This window comes from Cuculus canorus, chromosome 7, assembly GCF_017976375.1.
Source record: "Cuculus canorus isolate bCucCan1 chromosome 7, bCucCan1.pri, whole genome shotgun sequence".
In the NCBI taxonomy this organism is placed as follows: domain Eukaryota; kingdom Metazoa; phylum Chordata; class Aves; order Cuculiformes; family Cuculidae; genus Cuculus; species Cuculus canorus.
Window position 1 is genome coordinate 10319747 of NC_071407.1, and position 14293 is coordinate 10334039.

Here is a 14293-nt window from a genome sequence, read left to right on the forward strand (position 1 = left end):
TTATCGTGGTTTTGTGTGATGCTTTTAGACATCGATCCTCAGTAAAGTCCATATGAAAATGCAATAAATATGACATTGTGTTCTTCCCTATGAGTTGAGTGTTTAGGAGTTTTGCTGTGTTTTTTGCTAATTCAACAGCTAGAGCTATCGCTCGGGAATTGTAATGCTCATGGCCTGCTTGCAAGCGAAGTAGGTAACATGTTAAAGGCCGGTTAAAGGTAACCCTTGTACTTCTATGTGCTGTCCTGTACACCCTTGCCAGAGCAGACAGAGATGCCTTGAGAGAGATTAATCCCACCTGCATGTGCTGATTCGCTTCTCATCAGATTTTTTTCACAGGGGTTTCTTTATTATGAGCATAATGACTATTTTATTGATAATCAGTTATTTTCATTGTTGATCTATAGCAAAAACATGGTGCTCGCCTAGGCAAAGCTCTCATCTGTTCCCAGTAGTAAGCATTCAGTGTGTAGCAGGATGTGGGCCGGAAGAGTGCACGAAATACAATACAGAAGTAATTTATTCAAGGAAGACAAATATAGTGCCAGTCAGGGAAACGGTGTGCTTTGTTAATACTTTGCAAGAAGGGAATGTGTCTTAATTAGGTAGCAGCGGAGTGCCTTCTAATGTTGAAAGGGGCTAAGACATCTTGTCTGTCAGACATTTTCTCTTTGCCTGTTAGAAAGGTACAGCATCTTTCTAAGCCTCTGGTAGGTGTATTGTTTGTAAACAACGTGGAAAAAATGTTTGTGTGAATTAAAGCTCTTTTAGCCCTGTGTCTAGGGACTGATTACCTTGTATTTTCATCAGATTTTAATTTATGAAAAGGAAGTGTTTTTCTTAAATCTAAAACTCTGTCTGTGTGTTTTTGGCATCTTGGATAAAGAGAGAAAAGATGTTAGACTTTTATAGCAACCTGTAGGCTCTCTGGAAAACTGGCATCTTTGCAAACACTCTGTCTTTGGTATGCTAAACTGTGTGCATGACAGACTAAACCACTTCTTATTCATCAACTGGCAAAATAATGAATGCAGAACATAACTTTTTTTTCAGGCCACCAAGACTTTGTGCTGCGGTTTGCATAGCCTGTAATGTAAACACATTTGCAGTCAAAATACTTTGTTGTGTTGCTCTGGTACACAAGTGACTGGAGGTGAACTTTTTGGAAATGTTGAAATGTGTGCCATTTGCATTTAAATGTAATTAAATAGAATGTTTCCTGATTTTTCTCCATCGTGACTCTAAACCTTTGTCAATTTGCTCCTCCACCAGTCAGCTCAAGCTTCTTGCTGTGTTCTTGTGCTGGCAGGCGGGCACTGTGTACCAGTTTCCTCTTGTAGACATTGTAATGTCACAAATCAGCTTTGATTTTTATCAAGTGATGAGGATGAGCTGTGAAGCACAAATGAAGTTGTCAGGTAGCCAAAACAGCAGGTGAAATGACTAAACCTGTGTGTGGTAGGTGAAGGTGACTCCTCCAAGCATGCAGCTCTTCATCTGCAAGCCTTTCGCTGCCCCTTCATTTGAACCCCTTTGTGCAAGTGCTGCAGAGAGTCTTAATTTTCTGTAGCTCCTGCACTGTTTTGAATGGTTTTGAATATTTTCCCTTTAAGGTTTACCAAGTAGAAAGCTTCTTCCTCCTTCTTGTGTCCCTACTGGTATAAGTGTCAATGTGACTTTTTTTTTCTGTGTGTGTTCATAGTATGATTGGTGTTGGTGTGGGTGTGTACAATTTGGAAATTCAGTAGCCTGCTGCATAGGATCCTGTTCTATTTTGTAGTTAACCCTTGTGTCATAGGGTTGAAAACAGGTGCTAAGTATAGGAGACCTGTGTTAAGTAGTTACACTTGGGAAACTGAAAGAGAAAAGCTGTCGACTTAGCACGCTTGTATGTTCACTGATTTCATATGAACTTTTATCTAAAACGTGTAAAAACAGATGCTGCTTTAATACTGAGATCTGTAAAGCTGTCTTGATCCAAGTGTACATCAGAAAAGGTGTATGAACTCCATTCCTCCCAGTACCCTGAAATGCAAATAAAATTATGCTGTGGCTTGTGTGCAAGACTCTGAAATTAAGTAAATATGCATGATAACGTTATCTCACCTGCTATTATTGGTATCGAACTGGGGCAGAGTGGGGAGAGCATGGTTGTAAAAGAACTTGGGTAAATTTGGAGTGTTATCTAGCAGTGCAAGAACATTACATTACATTACAGAATGCAAAGTTTAAGATCGAGTATTAGGTAATAACTGAGATCACTTGACTCATTTGCATAGAGTTTGTATGTATTTAGCAATTTTTAGTTGTATGAACTCATGGTGTGTTTCTGCAAGATCTTTATTTAGGAAACGGCAGGGATGGTGTCTGGTTGGGAAAAGTCACACACCTGAAAATCTAAGATGCTATGTATTTGTAATGTTTCGGGGGTTAGTTTTGGTTATAGTGCTATGCCACAAAAAGTCATTTCCTGTGTGAGCTTAAATTTTTGGACAAAAATTTCTTCCAAGGAAACCACATATTTAATGGACTGGGTCTGGAACAGCAGGACTTCCGCAGTTAAATAAGGGTACATTCAGGACTGGTGGTTGGTAGTAGTGGTGTGTCTGCTTTTCAAAACATTGAATTGTTGCATGTGACGAAAGCTGGAATACTTCAGTTGGGTGTAAATAGGTCTTGGTCAGGAAGTTTCTTTAGAAATTGGTAGAACTTTGATTTCTAACTTCTATTTAATGCTTTTCAGGGTTTGATGTAGCCAAGTCATCCTATTTCAGTGAAAGCTATGTAAACTTTAGCTGATACTGAAACATTTTGGTTTTCTTTGTTATTGTTTTGGTCTGACAGGCCTTGTACAAATAGATTGCTCTTAATCACAAGAAGGGTTTTAGTCCCTGATTGCTACAGGTATGTAGGTGCTCGCTTTTTGGTGGTAGATTCATGTAGTAATTTAACTCGTGTAAATTGGCCTCCTGTAGTCAGGCATCTTCTGTAGCATTTGAAAAATAAAGTATGATAAGCATTATTCAGCTATTTATTTTTTTAACTGAGATGAATTTGAGAAGCCTTAATTTAAAACTGTTCCTGCTCCAGAGTGGTTGATGTAACAGTTCTAGTGCTTTGTAACGTAGATTTTACATAAATAGCTTCTCAATTTTTTTCCCCCCACTATTTGCTTTGTAGGGAAGGGAATTATTGTAGAAATCCGAGTTAGCCGAGCTGTGTGAATCCTCAACAGGATTCAGATGACACAGTCTGATCCAAGATGCCAGTGGCATCAGTAACACTTGGATGCTGGCTTTTGTGGGCTTGCTGTGAATTACCACTGTGTGGTAGCGACTGCTACAGCGCTTGCTGGCAAGGGGTGCTGGGACATGGGACTGCTGTACACGGCTGTGGGTTGCCAGTGGCAGTATTTTACTGCAGGACCTCTCCTACCCTTGTCTCTGTAGCTAAACCTGTCCCTCTGCCCCTTGCCTCTCAGCTTGACTTCTTTTATTCCCAGAGCGCTAGCAGGGGGCAATTGAGTCTCCTGGCTTCTCAGTCTCCCCTGTGTTTCTGCAGAGCAATGTGAACAGCCTCCCACCAGTTGGGAGAAACAATGGAAGAAAAAAGGCTTACTCAGCTCAGATTTCCTCACCCCTACTCGCAAATTCTAAAGAAGTTTACTTCTGATAACAGCAGCCTCCTGAAAACAAACAGGCTTTCTGGGAGTTGCAGATTGGAAAAATTCTGTGTGGTATTGTAGACTTTTTATAGTTTTCTCGACGAACAATCAGATGTAGATGCTGGAAATAAATATGATTTTAGCATTTTGTTTTCAAGGAAGTGTGTGGTGGGATTTGTGTGTAAATGCATGAGATACACTGATGTGGGTCCTCGTGGAAAACGTTAGCTCGGATGGATAGTTTGGGGAAGGGAATGGGTGTGCTATATTGTCAAAAATCAACTGCAAAAATGCTTTTTAGCAACTTTTTTTTTCTTCCCTGGATTTTGCACCAGAATTTCAAGGCAGAACACCTGTTTCAGTACAGGATGTCTGTTTACAGTAGAAGAAAGGGCAGGATAGGCTAACTGAATGAAAATATGAGCCCTTAAAAAGTGCTCACTTAAGGGCAGGGAGATGAATGAAAAAAATTAATTAGTAGCAGGTAGAGGTAAAAAGCAAAGCAAGAAAGCAAAGAGATTAATATTTTAAAAGAGGTGAGCCTGTAATTTACTGCTGTGAAAGAGGCTGAATTGCTATTTTGTGATGTCTTCTGGAGGTGTAAGAAACCTGCTGGTGGCTTTTGTATCCAGCTGTTGTGTCATTTGTAACTCGTTTGTAGCCAGACTAAACTAAAAGTAAAACTCAAAATAACAGATTTTAGAAATGCTTTGCTTAGGTGCTGTTTTTTGAGTAAAGACAATATTGTTGCTAAGATTAACAAATTAATGCACAAAGAAACTCCATCTAGAATTTTTCAGGAAGAGCAGGCACATAGGAAATGAGTGTCTTTTATATGAATTTTACATTTTGGCCTCAGAATCTCAAGCAGTTTCTGTTGAGCTAACACGGAAGATCCATAAAGGAAAAAGGAAGCTTAGTAGTACACCTCAATGTTAACTGTTTTGGCCTTTAGGTTAACATGGTAAAAGCAGTGCTACTTGCCGCACAGCTGGCAGACTAATTGTAGAAAAGTTTATTATTGTCAGATTCCATTTGGTAGTTACGCACAGCCACTAGCATATTGAGTTCCCAGGGAAAAACATGGTCGATGCAGTGGTAACAGTGCATCACCATTTGTCTGTGTTGTAGGCCTGCTTCAGTGCTGGTTAAAAAACAAACACCAAAAAAACCCACAGGGGAAAACTGGTAATGTTTCTGTGCTTTATAGAACTTGATTCATAAAGTTAATAAATGAGGGTGCTTGAACACAGGTGCTTGTCGTTTCAGGCAGTTTGAGGCTTCAGAGTGTTTCTAAATCATCTGCATTAATTTGAGTCACATCTTAATGTTTTTCTGAGTTGTTGCTGCATCAGATCTTGTAACTTACCTTGTAATGTGTCTTTGGGAAGGGTATTCAGTTTAATTTGAAGACTCATAGAGGTGAAGAACCATTGTGCTTGGAAAGTCTGTGGTGTCCTGCCTCTGGTTTCTCCTGTCGGCTTCATTAAGGCTGAGCCATTGGTTCCTGCTGTGCCTTTTGGATGGGTGAATGAGTCTTCTGGGTCCTCTGCTTTCTCATTATGAAGACACAGGCTGTAACAGGCATCTTCTAGTTTACATTGACAAACTGAGCTAAGCTTTCGGGCTTTGAGATGCTGGTAATCTAATGTGCTGGATCAAAAATGCTGCAGGTATATGATGTGCTGTTCTAGTCTAAACACACCTTCCTCCTTCAAATTTGCAAAAATGTTTCTGATTGCTTGGTATGGAGCTGACAGGCGTTAATTTTCTTCTTTTCATCTGATACCATCAATTGTCTTCTGTGAGGTTACTGTTGTATGTTCTGGCTAATTTGGCAGAAATGCAGTAGAACACCTGTGCCTCTTCAGGCCTCTGTTGTATTGCTAGTTGTTGAGCAGCACTTGCTTTGGTGCTAATAATTCCTGGGTCATAGTCTCAGGAAGCATATTTTCTCTTTTTCTGGGATTTTTTGAGACTCTCTGTAACCACCTCTGTTCTTTATAAAGAAGTACCAACTCCTTAAGTTTCTTGCCCCTCCACGTATCAATTTCACCAATGCCATATGGAGAAGTGAAGGTGAGCTGTCTCCTCTGTAAGGCCTTGGGTAACAGTCTGTGTCACAGCCTCACCCATGAAGCTAATACGGAGTTGTTGTTGTTCCTTCTTTCCATGTCCATTCTCTGAGAGGTTTGTCATTATTTTGAAAGCACATATTTAGAAGAACTCTTTTTGCTTCCAGTGAAACAAAACATGAACGTGTCTGTTCTCTAGTATTACTTTTTACAGTCATACTTAATCTCAGTTTCCCAGAGTTTATTAGAAGTGACTTACTGAATAATAATGTGCAGTGAGAATTTTGATCATCATGATGCTTAGTACATGCTGGTGTGAAATTTCTAATGAAATTTCCCACTGATGAGTATTTTTGAGATCAGTAAGCCACTTTGGAAATCCTGGTGTATACTTCGACTATTTTATAACTCATTTGAAAATAATGTATGTCATGTATTACTAAATCAAAACCTCTTATGGGTGCCATATACACATCCTACACCTTCACTGTTATCTTTATTACTAATAGTCCTTGGCTGAAAGATGAATCTAGGCTTATCTGCCACAACCTGTTCTCTATAGAACAGTGCTGAATGACCCTTTTTATGTTTCTGTCCTTCATACAGTCAATTAATTTGTTTCCAGTGTTGCCATTGGGTTGATACCAAATTCTGATAACCATCTATATCTTGCTTGCCTTTAAATATTATGCAGCAGCTCTACTTTTTTTTTTTTTTTAATCTGTTACTTTATTGGTGTTCTTATGTTTAATAATGGTGGAATGTCTTTAGTCAGTAGCAATACTGGTATATTACTCTTGAGTTACTTTGGGAATGGAAGTGAAATAAGAATTGAGATTTTTAGAGTGCATTTGGGATTTTTTCGTAATGCAAATTTCTTGGTGTTTCTGTGGGTTTGCTATTCTGCATAGTAATTTTGTTTAAATGAACTTCTCATCAAGGTTCTGTCTTGAATTGTGTGTCAGACCTGGTTTATAGTTAGCTTTTATTTTTTAATTTTATTTTTATTTCAAGGGTTAATGTTGGATTTGAACATTTACTGGGACTCATGGCCATTCTTTCTTAGTTTATCTCCAATGGGTTTGAAACATTTTGAAGGAGAGAGTTGTTTTATTTTTCTGCATTGTACACCTAACAGGTTTGCACTGCCTTACAGAAAAAAAAATAATAATAACGCATGCTACTGCTATATAGCTGCTAGAATTTTTTAATGAGTTTTTTCCACTGGTGCAGTACAGATCACTTACCCAAATGAATATTCCCAATACCAAAAATGTGGCATCATTTACAGCTGCTGATTAGATGGTAAAGGTGTTTTTAAGTGTTGTAATGCTGATTTCAGTATTGGAAAGCTAGTACGGGCAAGACTTCAGAATAATTTTTAAATCCTGGAAGGTTCAGTACTTCATTTTAGTTGTGGTTTTGACTGTAAAGGAGTTTGAATTTTATTGCTGATTTCAAAGGATGAAGGAAAGTGATTTTATTTTTTTTTTCCTTCCCACAGTAAGTGCATGGTCTGTGATTTTCTTGGACTTGTTAATTCTGTTTACTTGGTCACCTTGCTTACTTCCTCCTACTGCTGATACTGACCACACTTAATGTGGAAGTTGTTGTTTTCTGAGTCCTTAGTAAGTTCTAGGTGTTGGTATACACAGAGTGTATCATCATCTGATAGACGGTTAGTGCTAAATCTCCTTGTGTGTAGCACAGAGCTGTGTTGAACGAGCTTACACATCTGCTATAGACTTCAATGAAAGTGTTCATTTTTACGCTGCACCTCGTAAGGTCTACTTGGGTGGGATTTCAGGTCGGAGCTGGAAGAGCAGAAGGTGCTTGGAATGATGACTCCATGGCAGCTACAGATGAGGGTGGTCAGGCAGCGGGATCAGTGGGGTGCTGAAGAAGGACAGAGTGCTAGTTTCTTAGAAACAGATCTTGTAATGTGATTGTGATGAAAAAAACAAGGCAGTGTTCCTCCACAGGAGTGAAAGTTGTCAGCAGTAGGCATCTGATGTATTTCAGCATAGCTTGGTGAAAGCAGTGAGAAAAAACAGTTGCTTTGCTGCTCTTTTTTTGGGCTAGGAGGTAGGAGGAAGTTGCTGGGTTTAGCAGCAGAGAAAGAGGTGAATCCTTACAGTCTTAAAGGAAAAAAGAAAAGCTGAAGGAAGAGAGCAATAGGGACAAAATGTACAAATTAAATTGTGAACAGAATTTGGGATCTAAACAGCATGAATGCAAAAGAGGCAAAGACGTACTCTAGAATAGAGGCATAAAATACAGTACAAAGCAGTTTCCCATGGATCTGTTACAGAAAACATTCATGTGATGCCTTGCTTCCAGTGCAGCAGCCTGGGGCTGTCTAGAGTGGGACATCTGAAGTAACACTTCTTTAGTCAAGTCCTTCTGTCTGACTGATGAGTTGTTTTATTTTTTGTTAGGTGGGCAGTTATTGTGCCATTTCAGTGTGTGGGATGAGAAGATAAGTAAAAGTGAAGGCAAGATGTTTGAGAGGAGCTATTCCACGGTAAAAAGGCAAGTTTCTAAGTAGGAAATTCCAAAGCACAAATTACAGATGTCCAGGTTTCGCATCTCTCTGTGCTTGCAAAGACTCCTTAGTGAAAGCTAAAGCAAAATGTTTACAGAAACGTTGAAACAATTTTTAATCCTGACACTTAAGTTCGTAGTTATTTTCTACTTGTCAGTTAAAATAAAGACATTGTAGGCTAATTGTTGCCCATGGGAACATTTCTTTAAGGTCCTTTAAGTCCTCTATGCCTTCGTGACTTCCATTGCAGCAGTTTTGTTCCTGGAAAAGGGGGTATTTCCTCAGCTCATCGACTTGTACTCTGATTGATGAAGAAACTCGTAGGATAAGGCCTTTTCTTCCCCTCTCAACTCTGACTTTGAAATTTTTTTCTTCTGTGCATTAGTATTACATGCGATCTGGTTTTCAGTATGGGTTGATGAGGTAGATGAGTATCTCTTCAGCTCCGCTGTAGATCGAAACAGCCTAGCAGTCTTTTAGCTATCTGTAAAGTTTCCTCAGGTGTTTTAATGCTTTAAACTGCCTAAAAACATGATGTTTTTGCTTATTACTGTAAAGCTAAGGTCTTTTTAGTTCCTTTATTGTTGTTTATGCTAATCATATTTAAAACCCCTACTACATATATAAACAAATCCCACAATGATACACTTCATTCTGGAGCAGAAATACAAATGTTTCTTAACAATCTTCATGATAAAACCCAACAATGTTTAATGGGCTGTAGCATGAAGTTATGCTTCATTCTGTGCCTTACAGTTCAATTTCTACTTTCAACAGAGAAAGTTGGATGGGGATTTTGTTGGTAGTGATGGGATTTCCGCTCTGTTTCTCTTCACTTTCAAATAAAGAGCAAAAGCAGTTACTTATGTATTTTGCAAAATATAGGGGTTTTCAATCACCGTTTTTCCAAGAGCTTTAAACACTGTGTTTTTCACATCTGTTAAAAATGAAGAGTAGAAATTTTGTCCTGGCTAGTGTTGCCAGGTATTGATTCATTAGGCAAAAGCCTTGTCCTCACAGATCCTGAAATCCTGGTTGGGTAAAGAGGGGAGACTCCTTCAGAGTCCTTTTCCAAGAATAAATTTAATCTGAAGTGTAGATCTGAAAAAAACCTCATTTTTCTCTGAAAATTGAGACGTATAACTGGAAGTTCTTGCTCTGTGGGTGGAAAGGGGGTTATGCTTTACTCTGTTAGACCTACTTCTCCAGTTCTGTATGGAGTGAATGTTCAAGGATGCTTGTATTCCCCCCCACATCTTGCAAACCTCTGTTTGTAGAGATCAGGGACAGGGGGTACAGAGTCAAGGAGTTGCTTTTTCACATTCCACTTCATTTTTTCATACACTAAGTTGATAAACTTATTCTTGTCTTGAAAGCCTGAAAACAGATCGCTCTTCAGAATACCTTGGTATGTACTGCAAGATAGCCGAAGTGTAGAGAAGGGAAAAAAATTAAATAGTACTCCTGAGACTCCTAAGACTGAGACTCCTAAGAAGGATAAGTAGAAACATTTGTATGCTGAGGTGGAGTTAGCACTAATATGTCTTAATGGAATGGACAGCGTGATGTTTACTTTGTGAATGTGTTGGTTTGGAACAAGGTACAATTATAATCAATAACAAGCGTTGGATCACTGAGGAAGTGTTTCTCTGGAAAGCCAATGTGTGCAAGAGGAAATGAGGGGAGGTTTTAAAGGGAATGCTCTTGAAAGGTTAGTTATATTGAGTGATTACGGATGCCCTTATAGTGTGGTGTAAAAGATTGCCATCCCTAATGATTATATGTTGTGTTTAAAATAGTCATTTAAAACTAACAAAATCCTCCTCCCCAAAAAAGGTGTTTGAAGAAAGTAAGTCAAGAAATTAAATAGTAATCATTCATGCTATAGTTTGAAAACCCCAGAACTGGATTTTGATGAGATAGTCTTCTCTAGTTTTGATTTGGAGGAAGACAGGCTGATGATGTATTATTATACCACAGGTTTTACATACCTTAAAGAAGGATCTATGAGTGCTGAAGGTGACTTGGATCTTGACAAGAAGGATGAGGAGCACACATGCTGTTCAAGCTCAAAACCCTGTCTGGAAGTGAGGGAACTTGCATCTTTTCCTGGGGAACAGGGAAGGTTGCTGATAACCTGTGGCATACCAGAGGCACCACGTGGAGGATGCCATGCAAAGGTGGTCTGACACCTTCTGCCTGGAAAAGCTGGGTATAACAGAATTGTACTTTGACTCTTATTATAAATGCTGATGAAGAAAAACAAGTGTTTCATATTTGCATACTGGTAATGATTTACCTGAGCTGCATAAAGTGAAGTAGGATTTTAATGAGGACTTTTTTTTGTGGGATGGTGGTGTCTATTGAATCTCTGCTCTCTTTTGTTTGTGCTCTTTTGCCTTTGAATAGAGAAACAATTGTGACAGCAAAGCTACTTTTAACAGTAGTTTGCTGTATTTGCGTTTTAGCAGAAGTTTATTTTAAAACACAGTTCAGTGCTTGTTAGCACCAACATATGCACCTCTGTGAACAGAAGCTGTGTAGTAAATTAGTCACCTAATAGTCTATTCCTCTGTATATTTTGCCTTTCCTGTTCTGAAACTCTGGGAGTGTGCGATATTAGGTTTACTGGTCAGTCCAACAAAGTGTATTTTGTCGTTAACGTGTGAGTACCTTGAAGATAAATGGTGATTTATCTGTGGGTGGGAAACAGGCAAAAAATTTAAAATGTTAGCCTAACAAGTGTTTGTGTTAGATGTCTGATGTTACAGAGTAATTCAGACTGATTTGCTGCTGTACTGCATTTGTTGTAGGTTCTAGTACTGAGTGGTGGTGGTGCTGAGATTTAAACTGTTGTGGATTATTAGTTCTAAGTAGCATGACAGAACTAGATTATGTTCAACTTGAGTATTCTAGATGCAAGTTAAACAGAACCACAGCATTTTCAGAGGATGATAATTCTAATGACCATGCAGGGTATGGAAAATAAATTTAAAACAAAACAGTATATTCTGCAACAGTAGTTGTAAGCAGTTTGATCTATTTTTCTTTCTGTCTCTCATGTCCACAAACCTACACATTCAAAAATTCAGGCAAACTACAAAAGAACAGGTCTGATTCTGTGTATACGTGCATCCTTGTTACATTTTTCAGCAGCTTTTGTGTTGCAGCTGAACAAAAGCCAAACCTGTTCCACATGCTTCTGTATTCTATTTGTTTTACACTTATTGATTAACTAGGAATCTATTTAAAATACAAAAAAAGTCACCAATAAAACAGTGGTGTCACTGGCAGTCAAAGAGTAAAGCAAAAACTTCTTGTCATCAGTGAAATATTAATATGGAGAGGTGTTTAAAACTTTGGTTCAGTGTTTGATGTAACAATTTAATCTTGTTTTCTATTTTGGCTGTCTCTGTTGAAGTAAAGCTTCAGTTAATCAGGTACAAACTCACGAATCTGGGGAAGGAAGACCCTAGCAAAGCACGTACCCTGTGCTGGAGCAGTGTTGCCTGACCTTTGTGCTGACAATGGGCCCTTGCCTCTGCTGGGCTGAGAAGGGAGCTGTGTAATATGGCCCCGTTCTTACTGCCTTCTGTGCTGTGTTTGCACATGCAGTTGTTACAGTCCTTCTGAGGAACATTTAACATGTGTTCTTAAGAAACGTTTTGCTTGTGTGCACTTAACTTGGAGTCTTAGGGGAGCTGGGCTTGTTGCTTGCGTTTGCTGTGCTCATTTTACGCACGTGTTGGAAATCCACTGCTAATGAAAACGCAAGAAGTAAAGGAATTGTATACTTCGTGTGCCTGTGTAGTGATGAGATGGAGAAACTGCTCCATGAAATAGAGCCATTTGGAAAGGTCTGTGGGCTAGATTTAATTTTCCTGCTAGGTCATTCCTGCCTTGGCCTGTAACTTCTGTTGGCTCAGGTTACAGCTTGTGTGCACTGGAAGCAGAGACTCCAGCCCTGATAACCGTCTGGGAGCTTTTCTACATGATGATGTTTAAGTGACTGAAAAATAGGTGCTATAAAGCATGTGTCTAATGAATAGTCAGATTGTTAAGGTTGTAACTCTGAGTGCTCAAAATAGGAAATGTGTAAAAATAAGTTTGCCCATGCAAACTTGCTACCTTTCCTATGTGGTGCTTTCTTATCATATACTCTGTAATTACATTAAGAATCATATAACTGTGCATTGTCGTGGTTGAACTGCTAAGTAAAAATTATTTCAGGGTTGGTGCATTTTCTTTAGACCTCTTGATATTTTCTCTCACAATGTTTTTTTCATATGCTACAGTTTTCTTAACTGTTTAATACTAGTATTTTGATATAATAAAAACCATAGAAGAGACACTAATTTTTATCTGTTTTATCAGTTTGGAAGAAAGGCATTTTAATTATATTTAATCATTTTAAATTCAGGAATGGACTATATTAATTATGAATTTCAAGGTTGTTGGACATTGTTTGTAGTCAACCAAATATATTAATTTTATAAATATTATGTTTGTGAAATGAGCCTGTTTCCATAACCTGCTTCTTTCATTTTCACCACTTGCCTGTTTTAGTTGTGCAAGACTTTTGCAGGTCAACATGAAAATGCAGAGAGAGCAGCTGTTTTGAGTGTTTAGAAGTCTGAAGTGGAATGGAATTGCATACTGTCAAACAATTTACTTCATTGCTGATGCTAAGAGATTAGTTAGCATTACAAATACTACTGAACATTTGTGTTTAGTAAGCTGGTCAATTCTCTTTTGAAGTACTATTCCTTGTGTGACTTTCCCAGCCACAATATGTGTGCACCCACATCTTGAAGGTAACCGAATATTTGAGAGAAGATCTTGTATGGCTGCATGAGTGATGTTGTGCTGAAAACATCTGTTCATGGTTAAAACTGACTTGGGAGAAAAATGTGTGTCATGTCATTTGACTCAGCTTATTTCTCTAGTCCCTCTGTGTCCATTGCAGATTCGTGTGGCGATATGCTGGATTGTTTGGTACGCATCGAGTGAGAAGCTTGCTGTGACTGGTCTTAGCAGTGTTGTGACAGAAGTGTTTCGACATGTCCAGCCAAAACCTAATTGACCTCCTTTTAAAAAGGAGGGGAGTTGGGGGGGGGGGGGGTGAAGAGAAAGAGGATTTCTAGCTATAAGTGGAGATTAAAAGGAACTATATTTTAACACTTTAAATAATTGCTTAACGTATAGATATTCCTTTATTATTGTAATAAATAGTTACCTTTTTTTTCCCTCATACAGCAGAATTCATGTACTAAATAGCTGAAATGTAATAGGAATTGTGTTGTGAGGCAGTTCTGCATGTGGCTTTAATGTTACATGATAGGTAACAGAGTGGTTGAGTTATCAGGCTGTCAGGGTTTTAGCCCTGGCCTGGCTAAATTTCGGCAGCTAAACCCATGAAGGTGGGCTCTCAACTCCCTCCCCTCTCTCCCCATGAAAAGGGGAAAGGAAAATGAGAGGAAAAAGACTTGTGGGTTGGAAACTAAAACTACAGCTTTAATAATAATAATGATAATAATAATAATAATAATGAAAATTATTACAAAATAATAAAATATATGAGATTGCGCCTCCACCCCTCGATGACTGCATATCACCACAAATGCTGCAGAGTAGACTGCAGAGGGAGGGAATGGGTCCACATCTAGGAGGGAGCTGAGCTCAGGAACTGGATTCAGGAACGCATGGATGGGGGATCAGGAGCAATCAGATGGATGAGGTCCTCCACTGGATGTCAGCCATCGCATAAGAGAGTTGAGAACCTTGTGATCTCTTTGTTTTATACTGAGTTTGATGTATATGGGATGTAATACTCTGCTGGTCAGTTTAGGGTCACCTGCCCTATTGTTTTTCCTCACAAATGTGGCCTCTTTTCCACCAGCTTGCGAATGACCTTGGTTGCTGTAGGAATAAATATAAGCATTGACCTTTTTGCATATCAGTCCCCCGCATTATCACTTTGGGAGAAGAACAGTCTCTCAAAAACATGCA

The 14293-nt window shown here is 38.8% G+C and overlaps 1 protein-coding gene across 2 annotated transcripts in view; it reads left to right on the forward strand.

Annotated features, from left to right (window-relative positions):
• CCDC6 (coiled-coil domain containing 6) overlaps positions 1-14293 on the forward strand; it is a 54066-nt gene that overhangs the window by 1081 nt on the left and 38692 nt on the right. The window lies entirely within an intron of this gene.